The sequence below is a fragment of the Zea mays genome, chromosome 1 (genome assembly GCF_902167145.1).
Source record: "Zea mays cultivar B73 chromosome 1, Zm-B73-REFERENCE-NAM-5.0, whole genome shotgun sequence".
Lineage (NCBI taxonomy): Eukaryota > Viridiplantae > Streptophyta > Magnoliopsida > Poales > Poaceae > Zea > Zea mays.
Genome location: NC_050096.1, coordinates 64,035,687 through 64,053,361, shown reverse-complemented (window position 1 = coordinate 64,053,361; position 17,675 = coordinate 64,035,687). Strand labels below are relative to the sequence as shown.

Sequence of the window (17,675 nt, the reverse complement as noted above, 5' to 3'; positions counted from 1 at the left end):
TCCCCATAAACCCGGCCTGTTGGTCCGCACCCATGCATGATAAGTTATAGAAGAAAACTACCCTCTCAGGTGTACCTCTATGATAGTATTATCCTACTGCTCCAAGGTCTTCTCCTGCAGTTTCCGGATTATATTTTAGCTAACCCACCCGACCAGTTCCCATCCTATCAGGCATGATGACATCTGAATTGAACAGCCAGGCTTGCGGTTTAGGACCACTATATGAAAGCAGGAGGGCCCGACAACCTGGGGGCCGGCTCTGGAGAACGGGAGCCCGTTCCATGGGGTGGTCCGGAGTCTGTGTGGCCGGTTAGCCTGGTTTCGTACCCAAAACCCTGCACACTCCACCACTCCGTGACTGGTGTCCTAGTACTTGGAGCTATAAGTCCTATGGGTCCGGCAACCTGGGGTCCGGAACTAGAGAAAAGATACTTGTCTCCTGGGGTGGTCCGGAGCCGTGTAGCCGCTCAGCCTGGTCCCGTACCGTGGGCCTGCACACTCCACCACCCTGCGGCAGGTGTCCTAGTACCTAGAACCACAATCCAGGGGGTCCGGACACACAACTTGGCTCCCCCAGGCTAGACCCTACAAATCCCGAGCATGTATCGAAGGATGGCTAGTGTCAGATGGCGGGTCCTACAGGTGTACTGCTAACGCGCCTTAGCTAAAAGCTGTGTGCAGATTCGGGTCTCGGCGAAGCTGCCCCCCGAGAATTGTTGACAACCCTTTCAGATGCGCTGGAATCCAATCTCGACACATCAAGCCTGTATCCCAGGTGGGGGCCAGATACCAAGGGGAGTCAACAGCGTAACACCTAACTGAAAGCTCTCTTGTGAGTTTTGGTGTTTGGATGACAACTCAATTAAAGGACTAACAAGTGTACTAAGTGTTGAATAGGTGCTTAAGGTAAAGCTAACAGGGTTCAACACAAGTGAACAAATGTGATGGCCCAAGAACTGGATTATGGATACATAATGGACATCACAAGTAAGATGGACATTGCATAAAGTGAGACTCAGGTGCGTAGCTCGGAGACAACTGATCAAGCCAAGGACGGAGGCAAGAAAAGCTTCGAGGTACCAAATGCACGGGAGAAGGTCAAAGAGGCTGAGGAACCCAAAGCCAAGGGTGAAGAAGAAGGCTTGCAAAGTCAAGGGTGATCAAGTTGAGAACAGCTACGACACATCAAGGATCACTACATAAGGACGTGACTTACAACCAATGAGGAAATGTCCATAGTTATGTGGTGTAAGTCATAAGGCTCAAGACCAAGCTCTAATAAGGAGATCAAGGTCACTAGAACGAGAACAAATGTCAAAAACAGAACTGGAAGCAGCCCAAAAGAGCTAAGTGCACTCTGACCTTTAGTTTGGGTTGTTCCTATGTTTGGAGATATTCTATGTGACCTTTACAGGATGTTGGAGCTCAGAAATGTCAGTGTAGATCAAGTTAAGCTGACTTGATGATTCATGAGTCCAACATCAATCTTAAGCATGTCAAATGATAGAAAGGTGAAAATCCAAGAGAAGGTATGTTTCTAGACTTAGTACATTGGTTTTTGTGTACTAACATATTTGTCTAAGTGTTAGAAATAGAGAAAAGAAGAAAAGTGTAACACCCTAGGTGTTTATCGTCTGCTCGACCATGAGTGCGGACTTTAACACGTGATAGCGATGAATAAAATGGTCACTGAATTCTAGTCATCTTTGTATATCATGATTTTAATATCGAATCTGTCTCTATCTATCTAAGTCGTTTAAATAAAATTTAGAGAAATTTGGACTTTAAAAATCTTTCAAGACATTAAGTCTATGCTGTTCAGATCGATCGAGTACGTGAATATGATTTCAGAAAGAGTTTGATTTTATAAATTTGACCACGTTCCATATCCAAGAAAAATAGGACGTAAAATTATTACTTGAATTGGTTACTAGCCGAATGTTCAGATAACCGCGAAATTCGTTTAGGTTCAACTAAATCGAATGTCTATTAAAATATCGAATCCAATATCGTTCGGGTTGAGCCATCGACGTCTTGCCCAAACTCTAATCCTTGAAATCGAATCCGGTTTATTTGCTTTTCGTCCAAATCGTAACCCTAGAACTTAAACTAGGTTTTGTGGCCAGTGTCGCTTTAATTCGGAACAACATTAATTTAATTAAAGTCTGAATATAAAATTGAGGCGAATACGAATTATTTAAATCTTTTGTAGTTTAAACTCTAATAAATTCACGTCATAATCCTGAGCATGAATCTTGAGGTAATTATTGCGCTAAAAATGTGAGTCAAGAGGAGACTGATAACAAAAAAAAAGTTTCTAGAGCCTTTCACGTTCTTACGCTAGTAGATAAAGTGAATCAGAATAATTGAGGATCATGAGAAATAGACTAATAAGAGGTTGAGCCCTATAATATCTACGGTGATGTTAGCATTCATATGGAATCAGATTGTTAGACATAATTCGTGGGCCATCTTTCTGGTTCGGCAACAGCAAGGATAATATTAATGAGAGCAGGATTTAAGACCAAGAGTGATACGTAAATCTAGTCCAAAGTGGAATTTACAGGCTCGTAAATTAAATAGAGAAAATGTCCTCTCTTTTCTGTTATCTCCACGTAGCTCTACTTCTGGGAATACTCTTGTATGTTTCCTTTCCTCATACAGAAGCCACTCACAGAAGCCACTCTTCTCCTTATCCGAATTAGCATCCGATGGACATCTCTATCCATACGTCAGGAGCTTCTAGTCTCTCTATCCACGCGTCTCAGCTCAAGCACGCCAGCCGCATTCTGGTTCTGTACTTCTGTACTCTGGTTCTATACGGGGTCTCCTTCATACCACCCCAGCCTTATCTCTTCAAGTGGTACGCATCTCTCCCTGTCAGCCTTATCTCTCGCTTCCTGTCCACAGCAAGCCGCGCCCCAGCCCGTGGCCATCGGCCTCTTCTTCGCCGCATGCTCTCCTTGCTCGAGCTCGCCCACTTCCTGGTGCATCTTCCTCCTCGCCTCCCATCTCAGGGCCAGGCTGCTCGGCCACGCCCAGCAGCTCCTTGAACGCGTGCCCCTCCGAGCATCTTGTCCCTTTGTTGGTTGCCATCTTTCCCAGCTCCCCAGCGCAGGTGGCTGGCTGTGCGTTCCCCTTGCCGGCGTCCTCGTTCTCCCTGCTCGTCGGTCCCCGGGAAAAAAAAACATCTCCCTCACGGCTGCTCCCATGGCTGTCTGCAGCCCTAGCCGAGCTCGCTCTCCCCGCCCAGCAGCAAGCAGCTCCTTTCCCCTCGCCATGAACGCCGTCGATCCCCTACTGCAGTTCCTCCACGTGGTCTGGTCGTCGACCGCGCGCGTCACCTGCTCGTGGTTATGGGAAACCAGCGAGCCTCTCCTCACGGCGTAGTTTCCTTGCATCATCGTTCAGCCCGGTGAGGACCCGCTGTCTCCTTGTGTTTATTCCTCATTAGTACCTGTACCCGACGTCGATTTACTAGATACTAATTATGTGTATGTTTGTGTGTTTGTGGTGGAGGTAGAGATTTAGATGAGAAGAAAGCTTTAGCGAGGCGCTTGCCAAGTGCTTGGTGAATCACCTCAACCGGATGTGGTTGTCGATCTTGCGGAGTCGAGTCGAGTTTAGTCGTGGTAAGTCGATCCATTGTTTTCGTTAGTCGGATGAATGATTAGTTGTGTGGATATATAAGGCTTGTGCTATTAAATTGATTTGTGTTGTGTGAATGAAATTATTTTCATGAGTATGTATGTCTTGTATTATGAAACTAATTAGAGATATGCATGGTGCTTGTAGGTGGATTATGCCTAGAGTATTTTGGTAAAGATATTTCTCAAGTATAAATGATTTGGTTATTGTATATGAATTGAGTGATCAAGTTAATAATGTAAAAACAACGTTTAGTACTTATAGCGCTTTGCCGATAAGATTTATTAGTGGTTGAGTGAATTTCTAATTAATGTATGGTGACATGAATGCCTTGTTGTATTATGTGGTTTTAGTTCTACTAAAGATAAAGTGTTGAGTGTTCTAAATGTTAAAAGCATGATAAGTGTAGAAGTTAAATAAGATCTAAGTTAGAGTTCTTGCTGTTTGGACTGCATGTCCAATTTTATTACGTGGCTAGTTAAGTAAAGTAAACCGTGTTTTCTGTAAAAGTGTTATATATAAAACTTGTAGATAATCTTTTTACCTTGATTGTGTAAAAATTCCATGACCATAGGTTCAGTAGTTTAGGAGTTATGATTTTTCCAAGTCCAGTTTCAGAATCTGTCCAGATTCTGTACTGATTTCGAAAATGACCTTGTTTGTCCAAGTTAAACTGAGAATCAGCTCTTAGTAATTATAGAAGAATTGTAGTACTTTTCTTAAGCTTTCCAACAAATTTTGGATCACCCTTTTTGGTGGTCTAGAAGTCAAGTTATGGCTGTTTGAAATATGAAGTCTGAATCTGTCCAAATCTGGACAGAAGAGACTGTTTGTGTTAACTGACCTTTCTACGCATTGAATTAACTAGAGATGATTATAAATGAGTTGTAGACAATTTTATTAGCTTTCTAAAAAGTCTAGGATCACATGTTTTGGATGTCTAAATCTCCAGTTATGGATTTTTGAAGTGAGTAGTCGAATTTTGTCCAAATCTGGACAGAATTTACGTTTAGCACTGATTGACCTTTCAAAATGCCAAATCATGTTATGCTGATAATACAAAAGTTATAGGGGATTTCATAAGCTTTCTAGAAAGTCTTAGTTCACTATTTTTGGATGAATATTTTGTGAGTTATGAGCAAAACAATTGACTACAGTACGGCTGTCCAGAAATTCTGAAAATGTTGAATGCTTAACTTTACTCTTGTTTGGCTAAGTAAGTTTAGTTGATTTTTAATTGCTGAAGTGATGGCTTGTGTTAGTAATGGTCATATTCTATGTTTGTTTATTGATTAAATGTCATAAATCAAAATTGAGCGTTTAAGCTAATCGCCTTGAATAAATGGTCATCGTTATTTTAGTCAGTTGGAGGCAAATATCATCGTTGTTCCACTTCAGCAAAAGTTATGAAAATTTCATAGTGAGAATTGCACGTTAGTACTTTAAGTTTGTAGATTTTAAATTGTGATGTTTGCTCCGGCTATTTAAGAAAAGTGTGATTCTTATACTTAGTAATTTATAGATACCTAGTATATGCTTGCTTTTAAATGTTTACATTTGTCTTGCCATAAGTATTGCAATCTATTGAGGTTACGTCTTAGCTGAATATTTGTGTTGAGTTATTGTGCTTGATGGTTGAGCTGAGAATAAGTAACTCCAAGTGTGTGATTGTTGTAGAGTCAAAGTTAACTAGTGTTTGCTCATAGGAATTGTAGCGCTCTGCCAGAAGTGTTTTGCCCTCTTCAGTGTAGTTTACCTATCCTGTGTCATTTATGTCTATTCTTATTCATATGCATTATGCATTTCCAATAGGTACGCTAGCTGATTATGCGAGCTGAAGGACATGGATCAGAGCAAACCGGTATTGGTGGATTAATCTTGTGGATGCATCAAGCCAGCACCAGAATGGAAGATGCTCACCAAGTGGTCGTCAATTAACAACACTAACGTAGTGTTTATCCCAGGCAAGCTCCGGTGCATTTGCCACCTCCTTGTTGTTTTAAAACTTTTATCACTTATATGCTGCATTAGGTGATAGGAGTTGAGTGATGAAACAATTGATGTATTGCCATTCCTTGGAATTCGATTACTATTCCTTGATAGAGAACTAATGAGGCTTAGCCCTGCTTAGAAACTAAAAGTTGTTTCTTTTAAAAAGAATGTTGTGCAACATTGGATATGGGTTTTATGAAAAAGGAACTTGCAATAATGAAGGCATCACTCGCGATGATGAATTCATTATTCGAGTATTGTACCTCTGTCAGGTACATGGTTTGGGTGTTAAATAATAAGATGAGACCAGACGTTGAGCAGGAAAGGTCGCCCGTCTGTGTCGATTAAGGACCGTTCCGATTGTTGGCCTGCTGATCTAGGACCCTTTAACTGGCCACATGCCTCATCATGGGTAAGCTTAGCCTCGGTCGGACCAATACCAGAAAGGCCGGCCCGCAATGGGAGTGGAGAGATGGCGAGAGTATCGTGTATCCACCTGGCAAGAGGCTGGATGGTGGGGTACTGAGCTCTCGGTTGGCGGGGACCCGTTCTGGTCTTGAGAAACCCGTGGGCGAGTTGACATATGCAAGGGTTAAGTGCTACATATGTCGTGTGGTTGGAGATCCCCAGCTGGGTATTAATCGATTCGGATCGCCGAACTTCTCGGATATGAAGACTGGATCTTCGACCTTCAGCGTAGATAACAAGTGAAACTAAAGTGGATAAAATGAAGTTAGTGTAGGACAAGTGAATGCTCTAGATCAGGCAAATCTAGATTCAGGAAAAATACTTAATTTGTGAAGTAAAAGTTTGGCATAAGGATCCACTACTAGTAAGCTTTTCTGCAAAAACGAGTCTTTGAAATTTGATGAGCTTTACCTTGATTCCCAACAAACCAGCATACCCTTGAGAGTCTTTTCTTTAGTCGGGTAAGTCTTGCTGAGTAATTGCGTACTCAGGGCTTTATTCCCTGTTGTTTTTCAGGTTATAAGTTTGTTCTGTTGTGGATGGTGCTAAGTGTCGGTGGGCTCGACCTTCTTATATAAGTATATCCCATCTTTAGCTTCTTTATGGAGGACTGTCACTTAAGCTAGCATGTATTTTAAAACTTATAAATGTTTTATACATTCAAATTGTAATATTTTTGAATCAAATTCTCTTGTAATCACTCCGATGATATATTGTAATATGGTTATAACTTATAAATGTTGTAACTTGTAATCATTTTGTAATAAAGAATTTATTTCCGCTGCAAGTGTTTGTATGTGAGTTGTATTTACTTAATCCTGCGATCTTGGCGGTAAGTCGTTTATCCGGGGTCCTCGGGGCACTCGGACAGATCCTGTTAAGTTGTTTGGTGCACACGCATAGCTGTCTGCGGTCTTGAGACAAGGACAGGTGCATGTGGGCCCGATAACTTGGGAGGTTCTGCGACAAAAAGAAAAGAGATGCAAAATGCTTGGATGTGTACAACCAAGACTCAGCTCAGTCTGGCACACCGGACTGTCCGGTGGTGCACTGGACAGTGTCCGGTGCGCCAGGCTGAACTCTGGTGAACAGGCCACTCTCGGGAAAAGCCGGCGACGTACGGCTATAATTCACCGGACTGTCCGGTGGTGCACCAGACTGTCCGGTGGTGCACCGGACTGTCCGGTGAGCCAATGGTCGGCTGGGCCAACGGTCGGCCGCGCAATCCGCGCGTGACGCGTGACCGAGCCAACGGTCAGATGGAGGCACCAGACTGTCTGGTGTGCACCGGACAGTGTCCGGTGCTCCAACGGCTCCAGGACTGCAACGGTCGACTGCTCCATTTCTGGAAGGAAATCAGGCACCGGACAGTGTCCGGTGGGGCACCGGACTGTCCGGTGCGCCACCCGACAGAAGGCAAGATTTGCCTTCCTGGATTGCTTCCAACGGCTCCTAGGCCCCTTGTGCCTATAAAAGGGACCTCTAGGCGCCTCAATCATTAGAGCAAGAGCAGCCAACAAGTGTAGACATCACTCGAATCAATTCTCACTCTCCCTCTTGTGTGTATCTCTCTTGTTTGTGTAGAAGGCAAAGCTATAAGCCTTTAGTGAGTGGAGAAGTGCTGCTAAGAGCAAGAGGAGGGTCTTGAGCGTATCGTTACTCTGCCAGGGTGCTGTCAAAAAGTTTGTAAGCAGCCGCGGTTTTGTTGTAACCCAACTCAACATAGTGAAAGGCTCTATCTGTCATACTGACAGATCTGAGCAAACAGAGGAAGGAGTTGAAACAGACTCCAAGCCCAGGTGTGGCTAACTCCAACGAGGACTAGGCAAGCATTTCAGGCTTGGCCGAACCTCGGGATAAATCCTTGCGTCTGTGCGCTCTGTTCTGTATTGTATTCTGACTCTCTGTCTTACTCGCTTTTATATCTGCACTTCACTGCTTACTTGTGGTACTAGCTTTCCTTGAAGTGCAGGATATTCTTAAGACAGGAACTTCAATTCCACTGCAACCTACTCGAAGGGTTCTTCACTCCACTGCGATCCTGTCTTCGAGTAGAGTAAGATTTAAGTTTTAAAGTGATAATTTTTATTCACCTATTCACCCCCCTCTAGGCGACATCCAGATCCTGTTCCCGGGCCAAAGGGAACTTTCAATTGGTATCAGAGCTAGGCCTCTCCAGTGTGGGCTTAGCCGTCCGGAGATGACGATGTCGTCACAAGAGGTAACTGTAGAACTTCTTTTAGGCAATGGTTCTAATTACAAGTCTTGGTTTGTCTCTATTTATAATGCTTTCATGAGTGTTGATCCTGATTTGAGATATGTCTTTAGTAGAAGTTTTTTTCCCTCTAATGTTAGTAAAAATCCTTCTGATGATGAACTAAGATGTCTATCTCTAAATCACCATGCTTGCAACATCTTAGTTGATTCTCTTTCTAGAGGTGCCTACTTTGCCATCATGAGTAGTGATAGTGACTTATTTGCTAATGCTCATGATCTATGGACTAAACTTAAGTTGAAATTTTTTAAGTCCATATGCACTACCTCTGCTCCCTCTATTGTTGGTGATACTAACTTGTCCAAGGGAGAAGAACAAGAACGATGGCAACCAAACAATGAATCCACCTCATCAACAGGTTTGTCTTCCACTAGTAATAAATGTTTTATTGCTAGCAATGATGATGGAGACAAAAGCAATGATGAGGAAGAGGATGAGGAGTCTACATCATCACAAGGTACATTTCTTGTTTTGCTTCCACTAATAGTAATGACAGGGAAAATGAGACCGACGATGTGGAAGAAGAGGAGATTCGCCGTTTCTACACCCATCTCAACAAAGAAGACAAAGCGCTCTTGATTAAGCTATTGAGAAGGAACAAGGAACAAGGCGAAACGCTTCTCAAGCTAGAGGAAACTCTCATCAAAACAAACAACAGCCTGGAGAAGATGACCAAAGAACATGAGGAGCTAAGGTGCTCTCATGATGTCTTGGTCCAACGGTATGATTCAATTTTAATTGAGCAAAGTAGTAATGATGATGCTTTATCTTGTGTTGCTCAACTTAGAGTGAAAAATGCCATGCTTGAGAGGCAAGTAGATTTGCTAAGTCATGATAAACTAGCTCTCACTGAAAAATATGATTCATTGTCTTATTCTCATGATAATCTCTTGGATAGACATATCATGCTTAATGTTGCTCATGAGGTTATAATTGCGAACTTAAATTCATGTGAACCTCATTCTCGCACGTGTGCGCATTTGAATTGTATATCATCATGTGCTAACCCCTGTTGCTCAAAGGAAAGCCAATCATTGATTGAGCAACAAGTTTTAGGGTCACAAAAGAAATGGTGTGGGAACAAGAAGCAAAGACAACTAAGGAGAAGACACATTGCTCAACTTTCTCAAGATATCCACGGGCGCGTGGTGAAGAAGCTTGAGAAAGGAAAAACTGCAGCAAGTGTTAAGCTCCATAAGAAGGATGTTCCTAAAGATGAAGAAATCAACATGAGCTTGGAAAAAGGTAAAGATTTAATTAATCATGTTGTTTGCACTGACCATGTCTCTATGTCATCTAAAAGTAACAAGATAAGAGGAAAACGGAGATGCTTCAAGTGCAAGGCATTAGGCCACCTCATCACATCTTGTCCATACAAAGACAAGCGAAGGGATAAGGAGATGTTTTGGATGCAACAACAAGGACCACATGATCACTTCATGTCTGGTATTGATGAACCAAGCATGTGCATTCTCCAAGATGACTCTCACCAAGGAAAATGACAAACATCAAGCGTCATGTCAGGTTGAGCGACGCTTCTGCTACAAGTGTGGTGAGCAGAGTCATCTACTCAAGGTATGTAATAAAGGTGAGGTTCCTAAGCAAGTAAATTTGTCTCAATCTTATTCGCTTAGGAGACCCAAATCACACTCTTGTGCTAGATCAATCATGAGATCACCTAGGACTAGCACACATGCTATTTGGGTACCCAAGGCTTTTTTGGATGATCAATATGGACCCATCCCGAGATGGGTACCAAACTATGCTAACTAGACCATGCAGGTGCCTTGAGATGAACTGGAGACCATGGGAGAGCTTAAGACGGTTATCTCAAACTCTATGCTTAAACTGTTAATTGTTTTGGTGTTTATTCATTGACCCACGGTTGAATTATTGTGAGACACTAATCCCATGTTCATCTCAAGTGAAAAGTTGAACAGGTCCTTAATCATTATTGGTGATTCAAGCAGAGGACCTTAATGAGATTCTGCAACTTGCGCTCCATAGGATGGTACCCTTAAGTACTTTGTTGATAATCAGTACTGCTCTTAAGTCTGATTGATGTGCTACCTGTCCTTGGAGCAGTTATGCTTTGTTGATTACCTGTGTTGAGTACCTTTCAATCAATGATTAATAATCAACAAGATCGTAACCATGCTTGCTTAATCATGGTTGTGTGCTTTAGAGGTTATGTCTCTTGAATCATTTAAGGGGTAGTTTTTCATTAGATATATCCACCATGATTAACTCTTGTTGTGTTCGTGAATAAACCTGTATTCCGTTGTGAGTTATGCTATATGGTTTTAATGATTAACCTGTGTGCAAATATGACATATTGTTTAGTTTATGTTCACATGATTACTCTAGTCTGATATTGTGTGAATACCAACTCCATGTTGTGCCTCTAATGCACCCTTTTGAGCTAAGGCGCATGAACAAAAGGAGCCCTCAATTAGTGACAACTGGTGCTCTCATGGCAATTCAGGAAAAGGCAAAGGTATGGAGAATGGAACTATGCAATCCTGTCTTCGAGTAGAGTAAGATTTATGTTTTAAAGTGATACTTTTTAATCGCCTATTCACCCCCCTCTAGGCGACATCCAGATCATGTTCCCGGGCCAAAGGGAACTTTCACTCACACAACAGGAACGAGCGATGCACAGATAAGTGTCAAACACTGCTTTATAAATAATACTCAGAAGTGCCTTACAAAAACAGGAAAAAAGCCTGGGGGCCGGTTCTAAAGAACGGGTGCCCGTTCCATGGGGTGGTCCGGAGCCTGTGTGGCCGGTTAGCCTGGTTCCGTACCCGAAATCCTGCACACTCCACCGCTCCATGATGGATGCCCAAGTACTTGGAACTATAAGTCCTGTGCGTCCGACAACCTGGGGTCCGGAACTAGAGAAGCGATGCTTGTCTCCTGGGGTGGTCCGGACTCGTGTAGCCGCTCAGCCTGGTCCCGTACCGTGGGCCTGCACACTCCACCACCCTGCGGCAGGTGTCCTAGTACCTAGAACCACCATCCAGGGGGTCCGGATACACAACTTGGCTTCCCAGACTAAGATTCTGCATGCATATGTTATTACATTTTGCTTCCGAGCAAACATATGTTATTACATTCCCTTACAAGTGGGGTCCTAGCTCAATTTTTTTTAGGAATGAGCTACGCTGCTCCAGTAGGAGTCACGCTGGAAGTTGGTCTACATCAGCGGATCGCCGGCGGCAGCGACCACCTCTGCACCAGCAGCGACAACGACGCCCGCTCCGAGCGGCTTACCAGTGGTGGCGATCACCCCAGGGTGTGTGCCATTGCAAGGAGGTCCTCGCCCCCGTCCCCCTACGGGGGGCGACAACGAGGCCATTAAAGCCAAAGAGTCGGGGACTCGGCGGCAGGTGGCTTCGATGGTCCCGCTGGCGGAGGCAACCACCTCTACAGCGAGTAGCCTCACCAGCGGTCGCGACCACCTCAGCACCGACGGCAGCGACCACCTCTGCACTGGTCGGCGGCGGCTGCCTCAACACGCACGAAGGGGTCCTCGCTCCCGTCCTCTCACGGGAGTGAGGACAAGACCATCCAAGAACACGGCCGCCACTCCTACGGCGTACGACGTCTTGTACGACCCCCCAGTACGGCCGACGGGCAGGAGAAGCCGTGGATGTGGCGGACCCGCGCACGGCGCGACTATCGCCCGTGCGGTGGACGCACAGCCACGCCCCGGCCAGAGCGGCAGGAGGCAGCATCGGAGGCGGCGCTGAAGCCATCCAGCCCAAAGGGCCAGACACGCTGCAGCTGATGGCCTGCAGCCAACCGGCCCCACGTAGCTGAGGTTCGCCTCCTCTGCAAGGCTGGTGAACACCCTTTTCCCTCGAATGCTGGAGGAAGAAGCGGGTCACCAGCCCACGTGGAGGGCAGGGCCCCGACTTGGCTCGCCCTTCACCCCAGCAAGGATGATAAACATCCTTGAAGCTGAGGGTGGAGGGAAAGCCGTAGCCTGACTTGCTTCTCCCCACCACGAGGCTGGTGGTCATCCTTCTAGATGACCACTAGTGGGGGACTGCAACTGGGCTGCACGATGAAAATTCTTAAAGCCGAACAATGGAGGAAGAACACCGACCCCACGGGGTTGTGCTCCTCTAACAGCAGCAAGAAGAAGACAAGATCGACAACCCCTCTGCGAGCGCAAGCTCTCCGACGATGGGACCGCCAGAGGGGATGGCTCTAACGCGTTTCCCTCCAGCGAACATCGGCGCACCCCATCTAGAGGCCCAGAAGGCGGGAGGGCGCGAAGGATGCAAGAGGAGCAAGGCATGACTTCTACCAAAGAGGTCGATCCCTTTTTAAAGGGAGATTCCCCCCTTGCGCCCCAGAGCGCCACAGGCAAAGTCTCCCTGAGAGCACCTAGAGGGGGGGTGAATAGGTGATCCTGTAACACTTCAAAATCTTAAGCCACAAAACTTGATTAATTGTTAGCACAGTAATTTGCCAAGTGGCTAGAGAAGGATCTCAACACAACACAATAACCAAGAGATATCAATCACAGAGATGGCACGGTGGTTATCCCGTGGTTCGGCCAAGACCAACGCTTGCCTACTCCACGTTGTGGCGTCCCAACGGACGAGGGTTGCAATCAACCCCTCTCAAGCGGTCCAAAGACCAACTTGAATACCACGGTGTTGCTTTGCTTTTCTTAATCCCACTTGCGAGGAATCTCCACAGCTTGGAGCCTCTCGCCCTTACAAAAGATGTTCACAAAGAATCACGGAGCAAGGGAGGGATTAGCAACTCACACACGACACAAAGATCACAGCGAATACGCACACACAAAACCCAGACTTGAGCTCAAGAGACTAGCACACTAGAATAGAGCTCAAATCACTAGAATGTCGATCAAGTGCGCAAGAATGTAGTGTGAGTGATCAACAATGCTCAAAGGATGCTTGGTGTGCTCCTCCATGCGCCTAGGGGTCCCTTTTATAGCCCCAAGGCAGCTAGGAGCCGTTGAGAGCAAATCTGGAAGGCTGATCTTGCCTTCTGTCAACTGGTGCACCGGACAGTCCGGTGCACACCGGACACTGTCCGGTGCCCGATTTCTTTCCTTAAACAGCGCAGCCGACCGTTGGCCGCCAGAGAGCCGTTGGCGCACCGGACATGTCCGGTGCACACCGGACAGTCCGGTGCCCCCTTCCGACCGTTGGCTCGGCCACGTGTCCCGCGCAGATCGCGCGGCCGACCGTTGGCCCGGCCGACCGTTGGCTCACCGGACAGTCCGGTGTACACCGGACAGTCCGGTGTACACCGGACAGTCCGGTGAATTATAGCCGTACGTCGCCGGTAAATTCCCGAGAGCGGCCAGTTCGCCCGAGTCAGTCTGGCGCACCGGACACTGTCCGGTGCTCCAGACCGAACAGCCTTTTGGCTGTACACAGCCAACTTTTCTCTGACTCGATTTCTCCTGTTTCAAGCACTTAGACACAATACATTAGTCTTCAAAACAATGTACTAAGGCTTAGAAACATACCTTTACTCTTGATTTGCACTTTGTCCATCCATAGATATAGATTCACATTTAAGCACTTGTGTTGGCACTCAATCACCAAAATACTTAGAAATGGCCCAAGGGCACATTTCCCTTTCACTCCCCCGGTGTGCACCAAGGATTCCGCCCTATGACACGGGGGCCAGGCCCCACACGTCATATAGGCCGGCCCAAAGAACGAAGAAGGCAAACCACCACACAGGGGGCGTGCAACCGCCCCGTGGTTATGCGCCATTTCACTTTCGGAGCAACCAGCGGTCGGGAAGACGAACCACCGCACAAGGAGCATGCAACTGCCCCGCGGTTAGGCGCCTCTTCATTTTCGCCAAAACCGACGGTCAAGAAGGCGAACCGCCACGTAGGAAGCAAACAACTGCCCCACGGTTGTGCGCTCCCTCAGCTTCGCTACAATCGACAGTCCAACATGCGGACCCAGGCCCACATGTCATGCAACCGGCGCACCGGTTACGGGGTGCGCAAAAATCGCACCGCCGCTTGCGCCAATACCGTGTCCCCTCGGGGCTGTCGCGGAAGACTGAAAAGATAAGTTTTTAGAACCAATGCAGCGACTCGAGGCACCCCGCGCATGGCCCAACAGTGACATTAAGAGCAAAGGTCACGGGCCAGTTAGCCGTGGGAACGGGCGTGACAGTCGGCGTAGCCATAGGCGGGCCGGCAGTAATTGCTCCAACAGGCGCACAGGAGCAGCAGGCAGATCGCCAATTAGACTCTGGCCCCACCTGCAGGCTCGCATCCTCCCCTGAGGCGGGCCCGGGGGCCACTGTCAGTACCCTCAATCAGGGGTACCCTCTTCTACAGCATGAAGACGCCGCACCCGTGCAACACCTCAAGGCCACATGGAGAATGGCGCCCAACCCCACCATACGGGCAGGTCCAAGGGTGCCGCATGGCAAGGAAAGGTAGTACATCCTAGTACTCATCGTTGGGTCTGGACCCCCGCAGAAGGACACCGGACCCCTATACGTACAAGTCCAGGGCCCCCAAGAAGGCACGCTGGATCCCTTGGGAGGGCCCCAGTCCCCCTCCGAGTAAGGTCCGAGTGTTAGCAAGGTCCCGGGACGAGAAGGACCCCGGCGTAAGTAGGGGTCCGGTGCTGGCACGTGTCCAGGCCTTGTCCTGCGCTCCCCGCTACTGCCGCGTGGCTTGTGGCCCGTGACATAAGCCAACGGGCCGAGCCTGGCGTAAAGCCCACCAAGCCGAGTAACCTCTGCATTAATTGCGGGAAGGACGCGCCGCCTGCCACCACGCTAGCAGGCGACGTGCCCTCCCAGCATTTAATGCGTCCTGTCCAATCCGATGGCAGACGGCGTTAGGGTCATCCAGCAGGCGGCGTGCCTGACCGACTGTTGGCAAACAGTGTGCCCGTGCCGAGCGACACACTGTACTCATCATTCCTTCTGCAAGAAGCCTCCCCTGCACGCCGAGGATACAGAGATCTCGGGTGTCAGGGCACTAGGAGATCGCCTCAGCAGCAAACATTTGTGGCTCCATGTGCCGTATTCGCTATGTCCCTGGGCCCATATGTCGGGGCTCAGTACCTTTGTGCATGCCCCCCTTCAGCTATAAAAGGGGAGGCATGCAGCGTTACAAGGGGACCAATCTTAGACTCACAAGCTCTCAAGCAATACATCACACAGTGGAGTAGGGTATTACGCTCCGGCGGCCCGAACCACTCTAAACCCTCGCGTGCTCTTCTGTGTTCGTCCACCAGTCTCGTAACAAGCAAAACGCTTAGGCCCCTCCTCTTCTTAGGATTTAGGACGGGTGCAATCCGCCACCCGGCCGGAGAGATTTCCCCTCCGACAAGTGTCTTGCTAGTTGTTGGTGTTCTATCCCAGGTAGATTTGTTTGGTAGTCCCACCTCATGATATAAGGTGTGTGCCCTATGTATCCCGACCTTGTCGTTCGGATAGTTTGCGCGCACGATATAGCTGAGTTCATGTAGAACCCACATTTCTCATCTGGGTTATCAGCACTCTGGTGCCCAGAAGTGGTTCTATATCGTCAGTGTCTAAGTAGTCCAGACAAGCTCAATACTAGCTAGTATGCTTAGAAAGTTGAGTGTGTATAATTCAAACAGGGAACCTACTCTATCTGCTTTTACATCTCACAATCTGGTTTTACTTTACTGTTTGGTTCTAGGTATTTTGTATTACTTTACTTCTCGCTCCTTGTGGATTTCAATACCGTGGAATACTCTTGGGTGAAAGGCTACAACGTGCTTGTTTGTGCACTTGCGGATCATATCTAATTGGCATAAGAAACACAAACAATTACCTAGTACGAGTCGAATTCTATATTTTACACGTGTATCTTTTTTATCAGATACAATCTCTGCCATATCTTTTATTCCGATGGCACCTTTGCCATACTTATGCTTTTGGAATCCTCTGGGATTTTAGGCATTCTTGTGGTATTGATCGTCGAGTCCCTAGGCTCATGGCCGAGCCCATGGGTCTTTTTGTATTGGTTCTTCCTCATGAAGCTTAATCTAGGTACCCCTAGCATATATTGTTGAGACCAACCAACCCCATCTTCTTTCTCCATGAACACTCCTTTCATTTTAGTGGGTTGACGATCTAGAACTCCAAGAAACATCATTTTTTTAGGCAAGGGTTTTGCCCCTGGATTTCTTGAAGGAGGAACCATAGAAGTTTGCTATACACTGTCACATCCTCTTATTTTGCTCTCATTTTCAAGTTGGACAAGGGAGCTTGACAAGCAGGCGGTGTGGCGGGGTGTGCGACTATGCAGCAGTTGGGCAACACGACGACGTAGTGTCGTCAGCACAGGTGCAGACACAAGAGCACAAGTGCATGTGAGAGGGATGTTTGTGGGAAGGTACAGACCAGCGAATTTATACCGCTAACTTCCGACGAACGTATAAGTGGTTGATGTAAGTTAACTAATTTTCATCGGGTACTGACACAATCGACAAAAGTTACTTATAACTTCCATCAGTTGAATAGCGACCTACGAAAATTAGTTATTTTTCATTGGTTACTCTAAGTACCGATGGAAATTAATTGGACCGATCTGTTGTGATAAACCAATGGCAAGAGAGACCATTCTTGATGCTATTTGCATGTAAGAAGTTCCTAAATTTGCATCCATTCTGAAATTTTGAACAGAAGTCTGGAAGAGGACAGACACGTCATCTGGGCTTTGTTAGGACAGGAGTAGTTGTCACCACTGTTACAAAATATTATATATGTGATCAATCCAAGGGGTGCGACAGTTTTCCCCAAGGGACACACCTCTTGGGATACACCCCTTCACTTGTATATAAGTGTAATGATCTGTGGAATACAAACGACAGTCCTGTCATTTGTCGCTTCTCTCTGTCTCTCTCCACTGAGTTAGCCACTGAGTTATAATACGTTATCAGACACGTGCTCTCCATCCAGAGCGAAAAGGCCATAGCGCAAACAGTAATGGCGCTTTTGGACGCCGACATCGGTTTTTCTTTTTCATCGGCGAACAGCAAGACGAGGCCAGGGAATCGGTGATCTGCTGTCCGCTTGCATGCTTGCATGCTCCTGCACTAAAACTGTAAGTTCCGTAGGACGGTAAGAGTAAACGCACTAGGCTCTGCTGCCCGCTTGCATGCTTGCAGGAGGATACTCTGCTGTTTCTTAAAATTTCGTGAAAGTCCGCCGGACCGGGCACCCGCGCCCGAGCCGTATGTCGTGGCTGGCCGTCGCGCCCCATACTGGGGCTACCAGCACCACCGAC

General features: G+C 46.8%; 1 pseudogene across 1 annotated transcript; it reads left to right on the top strand.

The window, feature by feature from the left end:
• The first annotated feature begins 2,918 nt into the window (after positions 1-2,918).
• On the top strand, positions 2,919-6,892 carry LOC100278988 (uncharacterized; annotated as a pseudogene). Its single transcript, NR_157221.1, has 4 exons — positions 2,919-3,415; positions 3,524-3,632; positions 5,461-5,612; positions 6,625-6,892. The product of NR_157221.1 is annotated as an uncharacterized protein (transcript).
• The last annotated feature ends 10,783 nt before the right edge of the window (positions 6,893-17,675 follow it).